Consider the following 21,420-nt stretch of genomic DNA (forward strand, 5'->3'; position numbering starts at 1 on the left):
GGTGAGGGTCAGGCTGCGGGGAAGGGTTAGGGTTAGGGTTCGGCCTAGGGTTAGGGTTAGGGGACGGGGACGGTTTTGGGTCGAAGTGAGGGTACGACAACGCTTTATGGGGAGCTTACGTGTGAGGGCGCGGGTTAGCGTTAGCATACGGGTTAGGATTAGGGGACGGTTGAGCGGCAGGCTTCGGGGAAGGGTTAGGGTTAGGGTTCGGGCTAGGGTTAGGGTTAGAGGACGGGGACGGTTTAGGGTCCAGGTGAGGGTACGCCAACGCTTTAGGGGGAGCGTACGTGTGAGGGCGCGGGTTAGCGTTAGCGTACGGGTTAGGATTAGGGGACAGGTGAGTGTCAGGCTTCGGGGAAGAGTTAGGGTTAGGGTTCGGGCTAGGGTTAGGGTTAGGGGATGGGGACGGTTTAGGGTCCAGGTGAGGGTACGCCAACGCTTTACGGGGAGCATACGTGTGAGGACGCGAGTTAGCGTTAGCGTACGGGTTAGGATTAGGGGACGGGTGAGGGTCAGGCTTCGGGGAAGGTTTAGGGTCAGGGTTCGGGCTAGGGTTAGCGTTACGGGACGGGGACGGTTTAGGGTCCAGGTGAGGGTACGACAGCGCTTTAGGGGGAGCGTACGTGTGAGGGCGTGGGTTAGCGTTAGCGTACGGGTTATGATTAGGGGACGGGTGAGGGTCAGGCTTCAGGGAAGGGTTAGCGTTAGGGTTCGGGCTAGGGTTAGGGTTAGGGGACGGGGACGGTTTAGGGTCCAGGTGAGGGTACGACAACGCTTTAGGGGTAGCGTACGTGTGAGGGCGCGGGTTAGCGTTAGCGTACGGGTTAGGATTAGGGGATGGGTGAGGGTCAGGCTTCGGGGAAGAGTTAGGGTTAGGGTTCGGGCTAGGGTTAGGGTTAGAGGACGGGAACGGTTTAGGGTCCAGGTGAGGGTACGCCAACGCTTTAGGGGGAGCGTACGTGTGAGGGAGCGGGTTAGCGTTAGCGTACGGGTTGGGATTAGGGAACGGGTGAGGGTCAGGCTTCGGGGAAGGCTTAGGGTTAGGGTTCGGGCTAGGGTTAGGGTTAGGGAACGGGGACGGTTTAGAATCCAGGTGAGGGTACGACAACGCTTTAGGGGGAGCGTACGTGTGAGGGCGCGGGTTAGCGTTAGCGTACGGGTTAGGATTAGGGGACGGGTGAGGGTCAGGCTTCGGGGAAGGGTTAGGGTTAGAGTTCGGCCTAGGGTTAGGGTTAGGGGACGGATACGGTTTAGAGTCGAGGTGAGGGTACGACAACGCTTTAGGGGGAGCGTACGTGTGAGGGCGCGGGTTAGCGTTAGCGTACGGGTTAGGATTAGGGGACGGGTGAGGCTCACGCTTCGGGGAAGGGTTAGGGTTAGGGTTCGGGCTAGGGTTAGGGTTAGGAGACGGGGACGGTTTAGGGTCCAGGTGAGGGTACGACAACGCTTTAGGGGGAGCGTACGTGTGAGAGCGCAGGTTAGCATTAGCGTACGGGCTAGGATTAGGGGACGGGTGCGGGTCAGGCTTCGGCGAAGGGTTAGGTTTAGGGTTCGGGATAGGGTTAGGGTTAGGGGACGGGGACGGTTTAGGGTCCAGGTGAGGGTACGACAACGCTTTAGGGGGAGCGTACGTGTGAGGGCGCGGGTTAGCGTTAGCGTACGGGTTGGGATTAGGGAACGGGTGAGGCTCACGCTTCGGGGAAGGGTTAGGGTTAGGGTTCGGGCTAGGGTTAGGGGTAGGGGACGGGGACGGTTTAGGGTCCAGGTGAGGGTACGCCAACGCTTTAGGGGGAGCGTACGTGTGAGGGCGCGGCTTAGCATTAGCGTACGGGTTAGGATTGGGTACGGGTGAGGCTCACGCTTCGGGGAAGGGTTAGGGTTAGGGTTCGGGCTAGGGTTAGGGTTAGGGGACGGGGACGGTTTAGGGTCCAGGTGAGGGTACGACAACGCTTTAGGGGGAGCGTACGTGTGAGGGCGCGGGTTAGCGTTAGCGTACGGGTTAGGATTAGGGGACGGGTGAGGGTCAGGCTGCGGGGAAGGGTTAGGGTTAGGGTTCGGGCTAGGGTTAGGGTTAGGGGACGGGGACGGTTTAGGGTCCAGGTGAGGGTACGACAACGCTTTAGGGGGAGCGTACGTGTGAGAGCGCAGGTTAGCATTAGCGTACGGGCTAGGATTAGGGGACGGGTGCGGGTCAGGCTTCGGCGAAGGGTTAGGTTTAGGCTTCGGGATAGGGTTAGGGTTAGGGGACGGGGACGGTTTAGGGTCCAGGTGAGGGTACGCCAACGCTTTAGGGGGAGCGTACGTGTGAGGGCGCGGGTTAGCGTTAGCGTACGGGTTGGGATTAGGGAACGGGTGAGGCTCATGCTTCGGCAAGGGTTAGGGTTAGGGTTCGGGCTAGGGTTAGGGGTGGGGGACCGGGACGGTTTAGGGTCCAGGTGAGGGTACGCCAACGCTTTAGGGGGAGCGTACGTGTGAGGGCGCGGGTTAGCGTTAGCGTGTGGGTTAGGATTAGGGGACGGGTGAGGCTCACGCTTCGGGGAAGGGTTAGGGTTAGGGTTCAGGCTAGGGTTAGGGTTAGGGGACGGGGACGGTTTAGGGTCCAGGTGAGGGTACGACAACGCTTTAGGGGGAGCGTATGTGTGAGGGCGCGGGTTAGCGTTAGCGTACGGGTTAGGATTAGGGGACGGCTGAGGTTCTCGCTTCTGGGAAGGGTTAGGGTTACTGTTCGGACTAGGGTTAGGGTTAGGGGACGGGGACGGTTTAGGGTCCATTTGAGGGTACGCCAACGCTTTAGGGGGAGCGTACGTGTGAGGGCGCGGGTTAGCGTTAGCGTACGGGTTAGGATTAGGGGACGGGTGAGGCTCACGCTTCGGGGAAGGGTTAGAGTTAGGGTTCGGGCTAGGGTTAGGGTTAGGGGACGGGGACGGTTTAGGGTCCAGATGAGGGTACGCCAACGCTTTAGGGGGAGCGTACGTGTGAGGGCGCGGGTTAGCGTTAGCGTACGGGTTGGGATTAGGGAACGGGTGAGGGTCAGGCTTCCGGGAAGGGTTAGGGTTAGGGTTCGGGCTAGTGTTAGGGTTAGGGGACGGGGACGGTTTAGGGTCCAGGTGAGGGTACGATAACGCTTTAGGGGGAGCGTATGTGTGAGGGCGCGGGTTAGCGTTAGCGTACGGGTTAGGATTAGGGGACGGGTGAGGTTCATGCTTCGGGGAAGTGTTAGGGTTAGGGTTCGGGCTAGGGTTAGGGTTAGGGGACGGGGACGGTTTAGGGTCCAGGTGAGGGTACGCCAACGCTTTAGGGGGAGCGTACGTGTGAGGGCGCGGGTTAGCGTTAGCGTACGGTTTAGTATTAGGGGACGGGTGAGTGTCAGGCTTCGGGGAAGGGTTAGGGTTAGGGTTCGGGCTAGGGTTAGGGTTAGGGGACGGGGACGGTTTAGGTTCCAGGTGAGGGTACGCCAACGCTTTAGGGGGAGCGTACGTGTGAGGGCGCGGGTTAGCGTTAGCGTAAGCGTTAGGATTAGGGGACGGGTGAGGGTCAGGCTTCGGGGAAGGGTTAGGGTTAGAGTTCGGGCTAGGGTTAGGGTTAGGGGACGGGGACGGTTTAGGGTCCAGGTGAGGGTACGCCAACGCTTTAGGGGGAGAGTACGTGTGAGGGCGCGGGTTATCGTTAGCGTACGGGTTGGGATTAGGGGACGGGTGAGGGTCAGTCTTCGGGGAAGGGTTAGGGTTAGGGTTCAGGCTAGGGTTAGGGTTAGGGGAGAGGGATGGTTTAGGGTACAGGTGAGGGTACGACAACGCTTTAGGTGGAGCGTATGTGTGAGGGGGCGGGTTAGCGTTAGCGTACGGGTTAGAATTAGGGGACGGGTGAGGCTCACGCTTCGGGGAAGGGTTAGGGTTAGGGTTCGGTCTAGGGTTAGGGTTAGGGGACGGGGACGGTTTAGGGTCCAGGTGAGGGTACGACAACGCTTTAGGGGGAGCGTACGTGTGAGGGCGCGGGTTAGCGTTAGCGTACGGGTTAGGATTAGGGGACGGGTGAGGGTCAGGCTTCGGGGAAGGGTTAGGGTTAGGGTTCGGGCTAGGGTTAGGGTTAGGGGCCGGGGACGGTTTAGGGTCCAGGTGAGGGTACGCCAACGCTTTAGGGGGAGCGTACGTTTGAGGGCGCGGGTTAGCGTTAGCGTACGGGTTGGGATTAGGGAACGGGTGAGGCTCATGCTTCGGGGAAGGGTTAGGGTTAGGGTTCGGGCTAGGGTTAGGGTTAGGGGACGGGGACGGTTTAGGGTCCAGGTGAGGGTACGCCAACGCTTTAGGGGGAGCGTACGTGTGAGGGCGCGGGTTTGCGTTAGCGTAAGGGTTGGGATTAGGGGACGGGTGAGGCTCACGCTTCGGGGAAGGGTTAGGGTTAGGGTTCGGGCTAGGGTTAGGGTTAGGGGACGGGGACGGTTTAGGGTCCAGGTGAGGGTACGCCAACGCTTTAGGGGGAGCGTACGTGTGAGGGCGCGGGTTAGCGTTAGCGTAAGGGTTAGGATTAGGGGACGGGTGAGGCTCACGCTTCGGGGAAGGGTTAGGGTTAGGGTTCGGGCTAGGGTTAGGGTTAGGGGACGGGGACGGTTTAGGGTCCAGGTGAGGGTACGACAACGCTTTAGGGGGAGCGTATGTGTGAGGGCGCGGGTTAGCGTTAGCGTACGGGTTAGGATTAGGGGACGGGTGAGGTTCTCGCTTCGGGGAAGGGCTAGGGTTACGGTTCGGGCTAGGGTTAGGGTTAGGGGACGGGGACGGTTTAGGGTCCAGGTGAGGGTACGACAACACTTTCGGGGGAGCGTACGTGTGAGGGCGCGGGTTGGCGTTAGCGTACGGGTTAGGATTAGGGGACGGTTGAGGGTCAGGCTTCGGGGAAGGGTTAGGGTTAGGGTTCGGGCTAGGGTTAGGGTTAGGGGACGGGGACGGTTTAGGGTCCATGTGAGGGTACGACAACGCTTTAGGGGGAGCGTACGTGTGAGGGCGCGGGTTAGCGTTAGCGTACGGGTTAGGATTAGGGGACAGGTGAGGGTTAGGCTTCGGGGAAGGGTTAGGGTTAGGGTTCGGGCTAGGGTTAGGGTTAGGGTTAGGGGACGGGTATGTTTTGGGGTACAGTTTAGGGTATGACCACGGGTTAGGAGTAGGGTAAGTGTTAGGGTACGGTTTAGTGTTAGTATACAGGTTAGGATTATGGTACGGGATAGTGTAAGGGTTAGGGCTAGGGAATGGGTACGGATTAGGTTGCAGGTTAGGGTATGACAACGGGTTAGGGTTAGGGTATGTGTTAGTGTAAGGGTTAGGATTAGGGTACGGGTTAGGTTATGGGTTAGTGTTAGGGGATGGGTTAGGATTAGGATACGGGTTATGGTACTGTTTAGGGAAAGGGTTAGGATACGGGGTAGGGTTAGGATAAAGTTTAGTGTATGGCTATGTGTTACTGTTAGGGTACATGTTAGCGTACGGGTTAGTGTTCGTGTACAGCTTAGGGTAAGGGTTAGGGTTAGGGAACGGGTACGGTCTCAGGTACAGGTTAGGGTACGGTAGTGGGATAGGGTTAGGGTACGTGTTAGGATGAGACTTCTTTGTAGTGCAGATTTGAATTTCCCGCTTGCTTGGTTGGCCAAAAAGTGTGTATGCATTTTATCCTGAATATACTCAGGAAAAAACGCATACGCCCTTTTTGGCCAAGTGCATCGCTGCCAAACGATGTGCCAAACAGGAGGTTACAAGCACTGACTCTCCAAGTGGGGAGATTGTTAGTAAAGCGTCTGGAATGGCGAACCCGAGTACCAGAGGACGAATAATGAGATGCGTTTTAGAAACCTTGCCCGATCACACTGTGGACCATCCTCTGGGTTTCCCACGCATGTTTTAGCTGTAGGAAGAATCCCTTAAACCTGGAGGGTTGGGACCCATGGAATGGGTAGCACGCAGTACTACTTCAAAGGGTCTGCATTTGCTCACCGAACCTCACCAATCCTCACAGCCCCAAGTGTCCAGCCTTATGCCTCACTCAGCTGTGGGTGTAGATGTGGTAAATCCAGGTTTCATCACAAGCCCTGAACGAGTTATTTAAGAATTTCTCTCTCTTTCACTGTCTTTGTGTTTTGATTTTGAAATTTATTTTTATAATGGGGTTTAGCTGATTTTCACTGCTGTGTTTATGCGTCTGTACACACACTTGATTCTCTTACGGAGACATATAAATACATAGGTTTTAAGATTCTTACTAGTCAGATATATTCCTCTGCGGTGAATAGGGGGTGTTGAGTCCACTTCGTTGAGCAAGGAGTATATCTTGTCTATTACTGGCTTATGGAACGGTATCTCTGCTAATTTCAATCTCTGGATTTATGCAGCACCCCAACTCACCTTTCCCCTTAAGCAAGCATAAGTTGGTTTTCTAAATGTGAGACTCTGTTCTGTTTTGTAATTCAGTTTATGTGTAGCCAAGTTTACATTCCCTCTATAAGTGTTATCTTATGACCAGTTTCTTTTTCTGTGTGACTTATTTCACTCAGAATCATCGAACCTAAATCCACTCATTATGCTGCTACGGGCCTGATGACATTGATTTCATTGCGGAGTGATATTCCATTGTATGTAAGTACCACAACTTCTTTATCCATTTTTCTCTTTCTGGGATATTTAAGTTGTTCCGTTGTCGAGGTTCTTGTAAACACAGCAGCCCTAAACTTTGGGGTGGCTGTGTCTTTTTGATTTTAATTTCCCTAAGCTATAGGACCATAAGTGGAAGTGCCCGAGTCTCTGTAGCTTTGTTTTTTAGATGTTTCAGGAAACACCATACACTTCTCCAGAGTGGCTGTTGGCCATTTACATCCCGCCCATCAGCATAACAAGGCTCCCAGTTCTCCATGGCCTGTCCTGCCTTTCTGGATTTTACACTTTTTTCAGATGGCCCATTTGACCGGTGGGAAGTGAAACTTCATTGTAGTGCGGATTTCCATTGCACGCTTCCTTGGTTGGCAAAAAAGGCCGTATGCGTTTTTTCCTGGATATATTCAGGAAAAAACGCATATGCATTTTTTGGCCAAGTGCATCATTGTCGAAGTTCTGCCGCTTTTCATATGCTTTAAATGCAATTCCAATCTACCTCCTGAAATCTGTTTCCTGCAATTGTGCCTTGCTTTCAAGTCCTCTTCGCAGCCTTACCTCAATATATTTTTGGACGATACTTGTCCTTTATAACTCTGCAGGTTTGTGAATTGCAGTGACCCTGAGCTCCTTTTTCCAACTCGCTTTTTTGTGAGCTGGACGCAAAACGGCAGGATTGCTTCAGGCCCTAATCTGGTTCCGGCGTGGCACGCTGAGCCTTTGGTTAATTCTTCTTCTTGGTGGGAAATTAGAGTGAAATGTGCCCGTCCAAACAACTACAGCTAGTCTCTCATTGGTTCTCCCTATTCCCGTTCATCCTCCGCAGAAATTGCAGAGTGTGCCAAACAGGAGGTTACAAGCACTGACTCTCCAAGTGGGGAGATTGTTAGTAAAGCGTCTGGAATGGCGAACCCGAGTACCAGAGGACGAATAATGAGATGCGTTTTAGAAACCTTGCCCGATCACACTGTGGACCATCCTCTGGGTTTCCCACGCATGTTTTAGCTGTAGGAAGAATCCCTTAAACCTGGAGGGTTGGGACCCATGGAATGGGTAACATGCAGGATTACTTCAAAGGGTCTGCATTTGCTCACCGAACCTCACCAATCCTCACAGCCCCAAGTGTCCAGCCTTATGTCTCACTCAGCTGTGGGTGTAGATGTGGTAAATCCAGGTTTCATCACAAGCCTGAACAAATTATTTAAGAATTTCTCTCTCTTTCACTGTCTTTCTGTTTTGTTTTTGAAGTTTATTTTTATAATGGGGTTGAGCTAATTTTCACTGCTGTGTTTATGCGTCTGTACACACACTTGATTCTCTTACGGAGACATATAAATACATAGATTTTAAGATTCTTACTAGTCAGATATATTCCTCTGCGGTGAATAGGGGGTGTTGAGTCCACTTCGCTGAGCAAGGAGTAGGTCTTGTCTATTACATATTTGGCTTATGGAACGGTATCTGTGCTCATTTCAATCTCTGGATTTATGCAGCACCCCAACTCACCTTTCCCCTTAAGCAAACATGTTTGTTTTCTAAATGTGAGACTCTGTTCTGTTTTGTAATTCAGTTCATGTGTAGCCAAGTTTACATTCCCTCTATAAGTGATATCTTATGATAAGTTTCTTTATCTGTGTGACTTATTTCCTTAGAATCATCGTACCTAAATCCACTCATTATGCTCCTACGGGCCTGATGATATTGATTTCATTGCTGAGTGATATTCCATTGTACATAAGTACCACAACTTCTTTATCCATTTTCCTCTTTCTGGGATATTTAAATTGTACCGTAGTCAAGGTTCTTGTAAACACAGCAGCCCTAAACTTTGGGGTGGCTGTGTCTTGTTGATTTTAATTTTCCTAAGCTATAGGGCCATAAGTGGAAGCAACCTAGGCTCTGTAGCTTTGTTTTTTAGATGTTTCAGGAAACACCATACACTTCTCCAGAGTGGCTGTTGGCCATTTACATCCCGCCCATCAGCATAACAAGGCTCCCAGTTCTCCATGGCCTGTCCTGCCTTTCTGGTTTTTACACTTTTTTCAGATGGCCCTTTTGACCGGTGGGAAGTGAGACTTCATTGTAGTGCAGATCTCCGTTGCAGGCTTGCTTATTTGGACAAAAAGAGCGTATGCGTTTTTTCCTGCATGTATTCAGGAAAAAAACGCATACGCCCTTTTTGGCCAAGTGCATCATTGTCAAAGTTCTGCCGCTTTTCATATGCTTTAAATGCAGTTTCCATCTACCTCCTGAAATATATTTCCTGCAATTGTGCCATGCTTTCAAGTCCTCTTCGCAGCCTTACCTCAATATATTTTTGGACGATAGCTGTCATTTATAACTCTGCAGGTTTATGAATTACAGTGCCCCTGAGGTCCTTTCTTCAACTCGCTTTCTTGTGGGCTGGCCGCAGAACTGCAGGATTGCTTCAGGCCCTAATCTTGTTTCATCACGGCACGCTGAGCCTTTTGTTAATTCCTCTTCCTGGTGGGAAATTAGAGTGAAATGTGACCGTCCAAACACCTAAGCTAAGCTAGTCTCTCATTGGTTCTCCCTATTCCCGTTCAACCTCCGCAGAAATTGCTAACTGTGCCAAACAGGAGTTTTAAGGCACTGACTCTCCACGTGGGGAGATTTTTAGTAAAGCGTCTGGAATGGCGAACCCGTGTACCAGGGGACAAAAAATGAGATGGGTTTTAGAAACGTTGTCCGATCACATGGTGTACAATCCTCTGGGTTTCCCATGCATGTTTTAGCTGTAGGAAGAATCCCTTAAACCAGGAGAGTTGGGACCCAGGGAATGGGTAGCATACAGTGTTACTTCAAAGGGTCTGCATTTGCTCACCGAACCTCACCAATCCTCTCAGCCCCAAATGTCCTGCCTTATGTCTCACCCAGCTGTGGGTGTAGATGTGGTAAATCCAAGTTTCATCACAAGCCCTGAACGAATTATTTAAGAACTTTCTCTCCTTCACTGTCTTTGTTTTTGAAATTTATTTTAATAATGGGGTTTAGTTGATTTTCACGGCTGTGTATACTGCTCTACACACACTTGATTCTCTTACGGAGACATATAGATACATATGTTTTAATATTCTTATTGTCAGATATATTCCTCTGCGGTGAATAGGTGGTGTTGAGTCTAATTCGTTGAGCAAGGAGTATATCTTGTCTATTATATATTTGGCTTATGGAATACTATCTGTGCCAATTTCAATCTCTGGTTTTATGCAGCACCCCAACTCACCATTCCCCTTAAGAAAGCATAAGTTTGTTTTCTAAATGTGAGACTCTGTTCTGTTTTGTAATTCAGTTCATGTGTAGCCAAGTTTACGTTCCCTCTATAAGTGATATCTTATGATAAGTTTCTTTTTCTGTGTGACTTATTTCCTTTGAATCATCGTACCTAAATCCATTCATTATGCTTGTACGGGCCTGACGACATTGATTTCATTGTTGAGTGATATTCCATTGTACGTAAGTACGAAAACTTCTTTATCCATTTCTCTCTTTCAAGGATATTTAATTTGTACCGTAGTCGAGGCTCTTGTAAACAGGGCAGCTCTAAACTTTGCGGTGGTTGTTTCTTGTTATTTTAATTTTCCTGAGCTATAGTGCTATAAGTGGGTTTAGGGTTAGGGTTAAGGTTAGGGTTAGGGAACGGGTATGGTTTAGGATGCGACAATGGTTTAGGGTGAGCAAAAGTGTTAGGGTACAGGTCAGTGTTAGTGTACTGTTTAGGATTAAGGTAAGTGTTAGGGTAATGCTTCAGGTTAGGGTTACGGTTAGGGAACGGGGACGGTTTAGGGTACAGGTTAGGGTACGACAACGGTTTAGGGATAGCGTACATGTAAGAGTAAGGTTTAGTGTTAGCGTACGGGTTAGGATTAGGGGACGGGTGAGGGTAAGGCTTCAGGTAAGGGTTAGGGTTAGGGTTAGGGGAGAGGGACAGTTTAGGGTACAGGTTAGGGTGCGACAATGGTTTAGGATGAGCGTACATGTTAGGGTACGGGTTAGTGTTAGCGTATGGGCTAGGATTAGGTGACGGGTTAGAGTAAGGCTTCGGGTAAGGGTTAGGGTTAGGGTTAAGGGACGGGGACGGTTTAGGGTACAGGTTAGGGTACGACAATGGTATAGTGTGAGCGTACGTGTGAGGGAACGGGTTAGTGTCAGCGTACAGGTTAGGATTAGGGGACGGGTTAGGGTAAGGCTTCAGGTAAGCAATAGGGTTAGGGATAGGGTTAGGGGACAGGGACGGTTTAGGGTACAGGTTAGGGTAAGAACGGTTTAGGGTGAGCGTACGTGTGAGGGCACGGGTTAGTGTTAGCGTACGGGTTAGGATTAGGGGACGGGTTAGGGGACGGGTTAGGGGAAGGGTTAGGGTTAGGGGACGGGGACGGTTCAGGGGACAGGTTAGGGTTAGGGTTAGGGGACGGGGACGATTTAGGGGACAGGTTAGGGTACGACAATGGTTTAGGGTGAGCGTACGTGTGAGGGCATGGGTTAGTGTTAGCGTACGGGTTAGGATTAGGAGACGGGTTAGGGTAAGGCTTCGTGTAAGGATAAGGGTTAGGGTTAGAGGACGGGGACGGTTTAGGGGACAGGTTAGGGTACGACAACGGTTTAGGGGGAGCGTACGTGTGAGGGCGCGGGTTGGTGTTAGCGTACGGGTTAGGATTAGGGGACGGGTGTGGGTAAGGCTTCCGGGAAGGGTTAGGGTTAGGGTTCGGGCTAGGGTTAGGGTTAGGGGACGGGGACGGTTTAGGGTCCAGGTGAGGGTACGACAACGCTTTATGGTGAGCGTACGTGTGAAGCCACGGGTTAGTGTTAGCGTACGGGTTAGGATTAGGGGACGGGTGAGGGTAAGGCTTCGGGGAAGGGTTAAGGTTAGGGTTCGGGTTAGGGGTAGGGTTGGGGGACGGGGACGGTTTAGGGTCCAGGTGAGGGTACGCCAACGCTTTAGGGTGAGCGTACTTGTGAGGGCACGGGTTAGTGTTAGCGTACGGGGTAGGATTAGGAGACGGGTGAGGGTCAGGCTTCGGGGAAGGGTTAGGGTTAGGGTTCGGCTAGGGTTAGGGTTAGGGGACGGTAACGGTTTAGGGTCCAGGTGAGGGTACGCCAACGCTTTAGGGGGAGCGTACGTGTGAGGGCGCGGGTTAGCGTTAGCGTACGGGTTAGGATTAGGGGACGGGTGAGGGTCAGGCTTCGGGGAAGGGTTAGGGTTAGGGTTCGGGCTAGGGTTAGGGTTAGGGGACGGGGAAGGTTTAGGGTCCAGGTGAGGGTACGCCAACGCTTTAGGGGGAGCGTACGTGTGAGGGCGCGGGTTAGCGTTAGCGTACGGGTTAGGATTAGGGGACGGGTGAGGCTCACGCTTCGGGGAAGGGTTAGGGTTAGGGTTCGGGCTAGGGTTAGGGTTAGGGGACGGGGACGGTTTAGGGTCCAGGTGAGGGTACGCCAACGCTTTAGGGGGAGCGTACGTGTTAGGGCGCGGGTTAGCGTTAGCGTACGGGTTGGGATTAGGGAACGGGTGAGGGTCAGGCTTCCGGGAAGGGTTAGGGTTAGGGTTCGGGCTAGGGTTAGGGTTAGGGGACGGGGACGGTTTAGGGTCCAGGTGAGGGTACGACAACGCTTTCGGGGGAGCGTACGTGTGAGGGCACGGGTTAGCGTTAGCGTACGGGTTAGGATTAGGGGACGGGTGAGGCTCAGGCTTCGGGGAAGGGTTAGGGTTAGGGTTCGGGCTAGGGTTAGGGTTAGGGGACGGGGACGGTTTAGGGTCCAGGTGAGGGTACGACAACGCTTTAGGGGAGCGTACGTGTGAGGGCGCGGGTTAGCGTTAGCGTACGGGTTGGGATTAGGGAACGGGTGAGGTTCACGCTTCGGGGAAGGGTTAGGGTTAGGGTTCGGGCTAGGGTTAGGGTTAGGGGACGGGGACGGTTTAGGGTCCAGGTGAGGGTACGCCAACGCTTTAGGGGGAGCGTACGTGTGAGGGCGCGGCTTAGCGTTAGCGTACGGGTTAGGATTAGGGGACGGGTGAGGCTCACGCTTCGGGGAAGGGTTAGGGTTAGGGTTCGGGCTAGGGTTAGGGTTAGGGGACGGGGACTGTTTAGGGTCCAGGTGAGGGTACGACAACGCTTTAGGGGGAGCCTACGTTTGAGGGCGCGGGTTAGCGTTAGCGTACGGGTTAGGATTAGGGGACGGGTGAGGGTCAGGCCTCGGGGAAGGGTTAGGGTAAGGGTTCGGGCTAGGGTTAGGGTTAGGGGACGGGGACGGTTTAGGGTCCACGTGAGGGTACGACAACGCTTTAGGGGGAGAGTACGTGTGAGGACGCGGGTTAGCGTTAGCGTACGGGTTAGGATTAGGGGACAGGTGAGGGTTAGGCTTCGGGGAAGGGTTAGGGTTAGGGTTCGGGCTAGGGTTAGGGTTAGGGGACGGGGACGGTTTAGGGTCCAGGTGAGGGTACGCCAACGCTTTAGGGGGAGCGTACGTGTGAGGGCGCGGGTTAGCGTTAGCGTACGGGTTAGAATTAGGGGACGGGTGAGGGTCAGGCTTCGGGGAAGGGTTAGGGTTAGAGTTCGGCCTAGGGTTAGGGTTAGGGGACGGATACGGTTTAGGGTCGAGGTGAGGGTACGACAACGCTTTAGGGGGAGCGTACGTGTGAGGGCGCGGGTTAGCGTTAGCGTACGGGTTAGGATTAGGGGACGGGTGAGGCTCACGCTTCGGGGAAGGGTTAGGGTTAGGGTTCGGGCTAGGGTTCGGGTTAGGGGACGGGGACGGTTTAGGGTCCAGGTGAGGGTACGCCAACGCTTTAGGGGGAGCGTACGTGTGAGGGCGCGGGTTAGCGTTAGCGTACGGGTTGGGATTAGGGAACGGGTGAGGGTCAGGCTTCCGGGAAGGGTTAGGGTTAGGGTTCGGGCTAGGGTTAGGGTTAGGGGACGGGGACGGTTTAGGGTCCAGGTGAGGGTACGATAACGCTTTAGGGGGAGCGTACGTGTGAGGGCGCGGGTTATGGTTAGCGTACGGGTTAGGATTAGGGGACGGGTGAGGTTCATGCTTTGGGGAAGGGTTAGGGTTAGGGTTCGGGCTAGGGTTAGGGTTAGGGGACGGGGACGGTTTAGGGTCCAGGTGAGGGTACGACAACACTTTAGGGGGAGCGTACGTGTGAGGGCGCGGGTTAGCGTTAGCGTACGGGTTAGGATTAGGGGACGGGTGAGGGTCAGGCTTCGGGGAAGGGTTAGGGTTAGGGTTCGGGCTAGGGTTAGGGTTAGGGGATGGGGAAGGTTTAGGGTCCAGGTGAGGGTACGCCAACGCTTTAGGGGGAGCGTACGTGTGAGGGCGCGGGTTAGCGTTAGCGTAAGCGTTAGGATTAGGGGACGGGTGAGGGTCAGGCTTCGGGGAAGGGTTAGGGTTAGGGTTCGGGCTAGGGTTAGGGTTAGGGGACGGGGACGGTTTAGGGTCCCGGTGAGGGTACGCCAACGCTTTAGGGGGAGCGTACGTGTGAGGGCGCGAGTTAGCGTTAGCGTACGGGTTGGGATTAGGGAACGGGTGAGGGTCAGGCTTCGGTGATGGGTTAGGGTTAGGGTTCGGGCTAGGGTTAGGGTTAGGGGACGGGGACGGTTTAGGGTCCAGGTGAGGGTACGCCAACGCTTTAGGGGGAGCATACGTGTGAGGGCGCGAGTTAGCGTTAGCGTAAGCGTTAGGATTAGGGGACGGGTGAGGGTCAGGCTTCGGGGAAGGTTTAGGGTCAGGGTTCGGGCTAGGGTTAGCGTTACGGGACGGGGACGGTTTAGGGTCCAGGTGAGGGTATGACAGCGCTTTAGGGGGAGCGTACGTGTGAGGGCGTGGGTTAGCGTTAGCGTACGGGTTATGATTAGGGGACGGGTGAGGGTCAGGCTTCAGGGAAGGGTTAGCGTTAGGGTTCGGGCTAGGGTTAGGGTTAGGGGACGGGGACGGTTTAGGGTCCAGGTGAGGGTACGACAACACTTTAGGGGGAGCGTTCGTGTGAGGGCGCGGGTTAGCGTTAGCGTACGGGTTAGGATTAGGGGACGGGTGAGGCTCAGGCTTCGGGGAAGGGTTAGGGTTAGGGTTCGGGCTAGGGTTAGGGTTAGGGGACGGGGACGGTTTAGGGTCCAGGTGAGGGTACGAGAACGCTTTAGGGGGAGGGTACGTGTGAGGGCGCGGGTTAGCGTTAGCGTACGGGTTAGGATTAGGGGACGGGTGAGGCTCAGGCTTCGGGGTAGGGTTAGGGTTAGGGTTCAGGCTAGGGTTAGGGTTAGGGGACGGGGACGGTTTAGGGTCCAGGTGAGGGTACGACAACGCTTTAGGGGGAGCGTACGTGTGAGGGCGCGGGTTAGCGTTAGCGTACGGGTTAGGATTAGGGGACGGGTGATGGTCAGGCTTCGGGGAAGAGTTAGGGTTAGGGTTCGGGCTAGGGTTAGGGTTAGAGCACGGGAACGGTTTAGGGTCCAGGTGAGGGTACGCCAACGCTTAGGGGGAGCGTATGTGTGTGGGAGCGGGTTAGCGTTAGCGTACGCGTTGGGATTAGGCAACGGGTGAGGGTCAGGCTTCGGGGAAGGCTTAGGGTTAGGGTTCGGGCTAGGGTTAGGGTTAGGGAACGGGGAAGGTTTAGAGTCCATGTGAGGGTACGACAACGCTTTAGGGGGAGCGTACGTCTGAGGGCACGGGTTAGCGTTAGCGTATGGGTTAGGATTAGGGGACGGGTGAGGGTCAGGCTTCGGGGAAGGGTTAGGGTTAGGGTTCGGGCTAGGGTTAGGGTTAGGGGACGGGGATGGTTTAGGGTCCAGGTGAGGGTACGCCAACGCTTTAGGGGGAGCGTACGTGTGAGGGCGCGGGTTAGCGTTAGCGTAAGCGTTAGGATTAGGGGACGGGTGAGGGTCAGGCTTCGGGGAAGGGTTAGGGTTAGGGTTCGGGCTAGGGTTAGGGTTAGGGGACGGGGACGGTTTAGGGTCCAGGTGAGGGTACGCCAACGTTTTAGGGGGAGCGTACGTGTGAGGGCGCGAGTTAGCGTTAGCGTACGGGTTGGGATTAGGGAACGGGTGAGGGTCAGGCTTCGGTGATGGGTTAGGGTTAGGGTTTGGGCTAGGGTTAGGGTTAGGCGACGGGGACGGTTTAGGGTCCAGGTGAGGGTACGACAACGCTTTAGGGGGAGCGTATGTGTGAGGGCGCGGGTTAGCGTTAGCGTACGGGTTAGGATTAGGGGACGGGTGAGGCTCACGCTTCGGGGAAGTGTTAGGGTTAGGGTTCGGGCTAGGGTTAGGGTTAGGGGACGGGGATAGTTTAGGGTCCAGGTGAGGGTACGACAACGCTTTAGGTGGAGCGTACGTGTGAGGGCGCGGGTTAGCGTTAGCGTACGGGTTAGGATTAGGGGACGGGTGAGGGTCAGGCTTCGGGGAAGGGTTAGGGTTAGGGTTCGGGCTAGGGTTAGGGTTAGGGGACAGGGACGGTTTAGGTTCCAGGTGAGGGTACGACAGCGCTTTAGGGGGAGCGTACGTGTGAGGGCGCGGGTTAGCGTTAGCGTACGGGTTAGGATTGGGGACGGGTGAGGGTCAGGCTTCGGCGAAGTGTTAGGGTTAGGGTTCGGGCTAGGGTTAGGGTTAGGGGACGGGGACGGTTTAGGGTCCAGGTGAGGGTACGCCAACGCTTTAGGGGGAGCGTACGTGTGAGGGCGCGGGTTAGCGTTAGCGTACGGGTTAGGATTAGGGGACGGGTGAGTGTCAGGCTTCGGGGAAGGGTTAGGGTTAGGGTTCGGGCTAGGGTTAGGGTTAGGGGACGGGGACGGTTTAGGGTCCAGGTGAGGGTACGCCAACGCTTTAGGGGGAGCGTACGTGTGAGGGCGTGGGTTAGCGTTAGCGTAAGCGTTAGGATTAGGGGACGGGTGAGGGTCAGGCTTCGGGGAAGGGTTAGGGTTAGGGTTCGGGCTAGGGTTAGGGTTAGGGTACGGGGACGGTTTAGGGTCCAGGTGAGGGTACGACAACGCTTTAGGGGGAGCGTACCTGTGAGGGCGCGGGTTAGCGTTAGCGTACGGGTTAGGATTAGGGGACGGGTGAGGGTCAGGCTTCGGGGAAGGGTTAGGGTTAGGGTTCGGGCTAGGGTTAGGGTTAGGGGACGGGGATGGTTTAGGGTCCAGGTGAGGGTACGCCAACGCTTTAGGGGGAGCATACGTGTGAGGGCGCGGGTTAGCGTTAGCGTAAGCGTTAGGATTAGGGGACGGGTGAGGGTCAGGCTTTGGGGAAGGGTTAGGGTTAGGGTTCGGGCTAGGGTTAGGGTTAGGGGACGGGGACGGTTTGGGGTCCAGGTGAGTGTACGCCAACGCTTTAGGGGGAGCGTACGTGTGAGGGCGCGGGTTAGCGTTAGCCTACGGGTTAGGATTAGGGAACGAGTGAGGGTCAGGCTTCCGGAAAGGGTTAGGGTTAGGGTTCGGGCTAGGGTTAGGGTTAGGGGACGGGGACGGTTTAGGGTCCAGGTGAGGGTACGACAACGCTTTAGGGGGAGCGTATGTGTGAGGGCGCGGGTTAGCGTTAGCGTACGGGTTAGGATTAGGGGACGGGTGAGGCTCACGCTTCGGGGAAGGGTTAGGGTTAGGGTTCGGGCTAGGGTTAGGGTTAGGGGACGGGGATGGTTTAGGGTCCAGGTGAGGGTACGCCAACGCTTTAGGGGGAGCGTACGTGTGAGGGCGCGGGTTAGCGTTAGCGTACGGGTTAGGATTAGGGGACGGGTGAGGGTCACGCTTCGGGGAAGGGTTAGGTTTAGGGTTCGGGCTAGGGTTAGGGTTAGGGGACAGGGACGGTTTAGGTTCCAGGTGAGGGTACGACAGCGCTTTAGGGGGAGCGTACGTGTGAGGGCGCGGGTTAGCGTTAGCGTACGGGTTAGGATTAGGGGACGGGTGAGGTTCAGGCTTCGGCGAAGGGTTAGGGTTAGGGTTCGGGCTAGGGTTAGGGTTAGGGGACGGGGACGGTTTAGGGTCCAGGTGAGGGTACGCCAACGCTTTAGGGGGAGCGTACGTGTGAGGGCGCGGGTTAGCGTTAGCGTACGGGTTGGGATTAGGGAACGGGTGAGGGTCAGGCTTCGGTGATGGGTTAGGGTTAGGGTTTGGGCTAGGGTTAGGGTTAGGGGACGGGGACGGTTTAGGGTCCAGGTGAGGGTACGCCAACGCTTTAGGGGGAGCGTACGTGTGAGGGCGCGGCTTAGCGTTAGCGTACGGGTTGGGATTAGGGAACGGGTGAGGCTCACGCTTCGGGGAAGGGTTAGGGTTAGGGTTCGGGCTAGGGTTAGGGTTAGGGAACGGGGACGGTTTAGGGTCCAGGTGAGGGTACGACAACGCTTTAGGGGGAGCGTACGTGTGAGGGCGCGGGTTAGCGTTAGCGTACGTGTTAAGATTGTGGGACGGGTGAGGGGCAGGCTTCGGGGAAGATTTAGGGTTAGGGTTCGGGCTAGGGTTAGGGGACGGGGACGGGGACGGTTTAGGGCCCAGGTGAGGGTACGCCAACGCTTTAGGGGGAGCGTACGTGTGAGGGCACGGGTTAGCGTTAGCGTACGGTTTAGGATTAGGGGACGGGTGAGGGTCAGTCTTCGGGGAAGGGTTAGGGTTAGGGTTCCGGCTAGGGTTAGGGTTAGGGGACGGGGACGGTTTAGGGTCCAGGTGAGGGTACGACAACGCTTTAGGGGGAGCGTACGTGTGAGGGCGCGGGTTAGCGTTAGTGTACGGGTTAGGATTAGGGGATGGGTGAGGGTCAGGCTTCGGGGAAGGGTTAGGGTTAGGGTTCGGGCTAGGGTTAGGGTTAGGGGACGGGGACGGTTTAGGGTCCAGGTGAGGGTAAGCCAACGCTTTAGGGGTAGCGTACGTGTGAGGGCGCGGGTTAGCGTTAGCGTACGGGTTAGGATTAGGGGACGGGTGAGGCTCACGCTTCGGGGAAGGGTTAGGGTTAGGGTTCGGGCTAGGGTTAGGGTTAGGGGACGGGGACGGTTTAGGGTCCAGGTGAGGGTACGACAACGCTTTAGTGGGAGCGTACGTGTGAGGGCGCAGGTTAGCGTTAGCGTACGGGTTAGGATTAGGGGACGGGTGAGGGTCAGGCTTCGGGGAAGGTTTAGGGTTAGGGTTCTTGCTAGGGTTAGGGTTAGGGGACGGGGACGGTTTAGGGTCCAGGTGAGGGTACGCCAACGCTTTAGGGGGAGCGTACGTGTGAGGGCGCGGGTTAGCCTTAGCGTACGGGTTAGGATTAGGGTACGGGTGAGGGTCAGGCTTCGAGGAAGGGTTAGGGTTAGGGTTCGACCTAGGTTTAGGGTTAAGGGACGGGGACGGTTTAGGGTCCAGGTGAGGGTACGCCAACGCTTTAGGGGGAGCGTACGTGTTAGGGCGCGGGATAGCGTTAGCGTACGTGTTAGGATTACGGGACGGGTGAGGGTCAGGCTTCGGGGAAGCGTTAGGGTTAGGGTTCGGGCTAGGGTTAGGTTTAGGGGACGGGGACGGTTTAGGGTCCAGGTGAGAGTACGCCAACGCTTTAGGGGGAGCGTACGTGTGAGGGCGCGGGTTAGCGTTAGCGTACGGGTTAGGATTAGGGGACGGGTGAGGCTCACGCTTCGGGGAAGGGTTAGGGTTAGGGTTCGGGCTAGGTTTAGGGTTAGGGGACGGGGACGGTTTAGGGTCCAGGTGAGTGTACGACAACGCTTTAGGGGGAGCGTACGTGTGAGGGCGCAGGTTAGCGTTAGCGTACGGGTTAGGATTAGGGGACGGGTGAGGGTCAGGCTTCGGGGAAGGGTTAGGGTTAGGGTTCGGCCTAAGGTTAGGGTTAGGGGACGGGGACAGTTTAGGGTCGAGGTGAGGGTACGACAACGCATTAGGGGGAGCGTACGTGTGAGGGCGCGGGTTAGCGTTAGCGTACAGGTTAGGATTAGGGGACGGTTGAGGGGCAGGCTTCGGGGAAGGGTTAGGGTTAGGGTTCGGGCTAGGGTTAGGGTTAAGGGACGGGGACGGTTTAGGGTCCAGGTGAGGGTACGCCAACGCTTTAGGGGAGCGTACGTGTGAGGGCGCGGGTTAGCGTTAGCGTACGGGTTGGGATTAGGGAAGGGGACGGGGACGGTTTAGGGTCCAGGTGAGGGTACGACAACGCTTTACTGGGAGCGTATGTGTGAGGGCGCGGGTTAGCGTTAGCGTACGGGTTAGGATTAGGGGACGGGTGAGGGTCAGGCTTCGGGGAAGGGTTAGGGTTAGGGTTCTTGCTAGGGTTAGGGTTAGGGGACGGGGACGGTTTAGGGTCCAGGTGAGGGTACGCCAACGCTTTATGGGGAGCGTACGTGTGAGGGCGCGGGTTAGCATTAGCGTACGGGTTAGGATTAGGGGACGGGTGAGGGTCAGGCTTCGGGGAAGGGTTAGGGTTAGGGTTCGGCCTAGGTTTAGGGTTAAGGGACGGGGACGGTTTAGGGTCCAGGTGAGGGTACGCCAACGCTTTAGGGGGAGCGTACGTGTGAGGGCGCGGGTTAGCGTTAGCGTACGGGTTAGGATTAGGGGACGGGTGAGGCTCACGCTTCGGGGAAGGGTTAGGGTTAGGGTTCGGGCTAGGGTTAAGGTTAGGGGACGGGGACGGTTTAGGGTCCAGGTGAGGGTACGAGAACGCTTTAGGGGGAGGGTACGTGTGAGGGCGCGGGTTAGCGTTAGCGTACGGGTTAGGATTAGGGGACGGGTGAGGCTCAGGCTTCGGGGTAGGGTTAGGGTTAGGGTTCAGGCTAGGGTTAGGGTTAGGGGACGGGGACGGTTTAGGGTCCAGGTGAGGGTACGACAACGCTTTAGGGGGAGCGTACGTGTGAGGGCGCGGGTTAGCGTTAGCGTACGGGTTAGGATTAGGGGACGGGTGATGGTCAGGCTTCGGGGAAGAGTTAGGGTTAGGGTTCGGGCTAGGGTTAGGGTTAGAGCACGGGAACGGTTTAGGGTCCAGGTGAGGGTACGCCAACGCTTAGGGGGAGCGTATGTGTGTGGGAGCGGGTTAGCGTTAGCGTACGCGTTGGGATTAGGCAACGGGTGAGGGTCAGGCTTCGGGGAAGGCTTAGGGTTAGGGTTCGGGCTAGGGTTAGGGTTAGGGAACGGGGAAGGTTTAGAGTCCATGTGAGGGTACGACAACGCTTTAGGGGGAGCGTACGTCTGAGGGCACGGGTTAGCGTTAGCGTATGGGTTAGGATTAGGGGACGGGTGAGGGTCAGGCTTCGGGGAAGGGTTAGGGTTAGGGTTCGGGCTAGGGTTAGGGTTAGGGGACGGGGATGGTTTAGGGTCCAGGTGAGGGTACGCCAACGCTTTAGGGGGAGCGTACGTGTGAGGGCGCGGGTTAGCGTTAGCGTAAGCGTTAGGATTAGGGGACGGGTGAGGGTCAGGCTTCGGGGAAGGGTTAGGGTTAGGGTTCGGGCTAGGGTTAGGGTTAGGGGACGGGGACGGTTTAGGGTCCAGGTGAGGGTACGCCAACGTTTTAGGGGGAGCGTACGTGTGAGGGCGCGAGTTAGCGTTAGCGTACGGGTTGGGATTAGGGAACGGGTGAGGGTCAGGCTTCGGTGATGGGTTAGGGTTAGGGTTTGGGCTAGGGTTAGGGTTAGGGGACGGGGACGGTTTAGGGTCCAGGTGAGGGTACGACAACGCTTTAGGGGGAGCGTATGTGTGAGGGCGCGGGTTAGCGTTAGCGTACGGGTTAGGATTAGGGGACGGGTGAGGCTCACGCTTCGGGGAAGTGTTAGGGTTAGGGTTCGGGCTAGGGTTAGGGTTAGGGGACGGGGATAGTTTAGGGTCCAGGTGAGG

Source organism: Delphinus delphis, chromosome 15 (genome assembly GCF_949987515.2).
Source record: "Delphinus delphis chromosome 15, mDelDel1.2, whole genome shotgun sequence".
Taxonomy (NCBI): domain Eukaryota; kingdom Metazoa; phylum Chordata; class Mammalia; order Artiodactyla; family Delphinidae; genus Delphinus; species Delphinus delphis.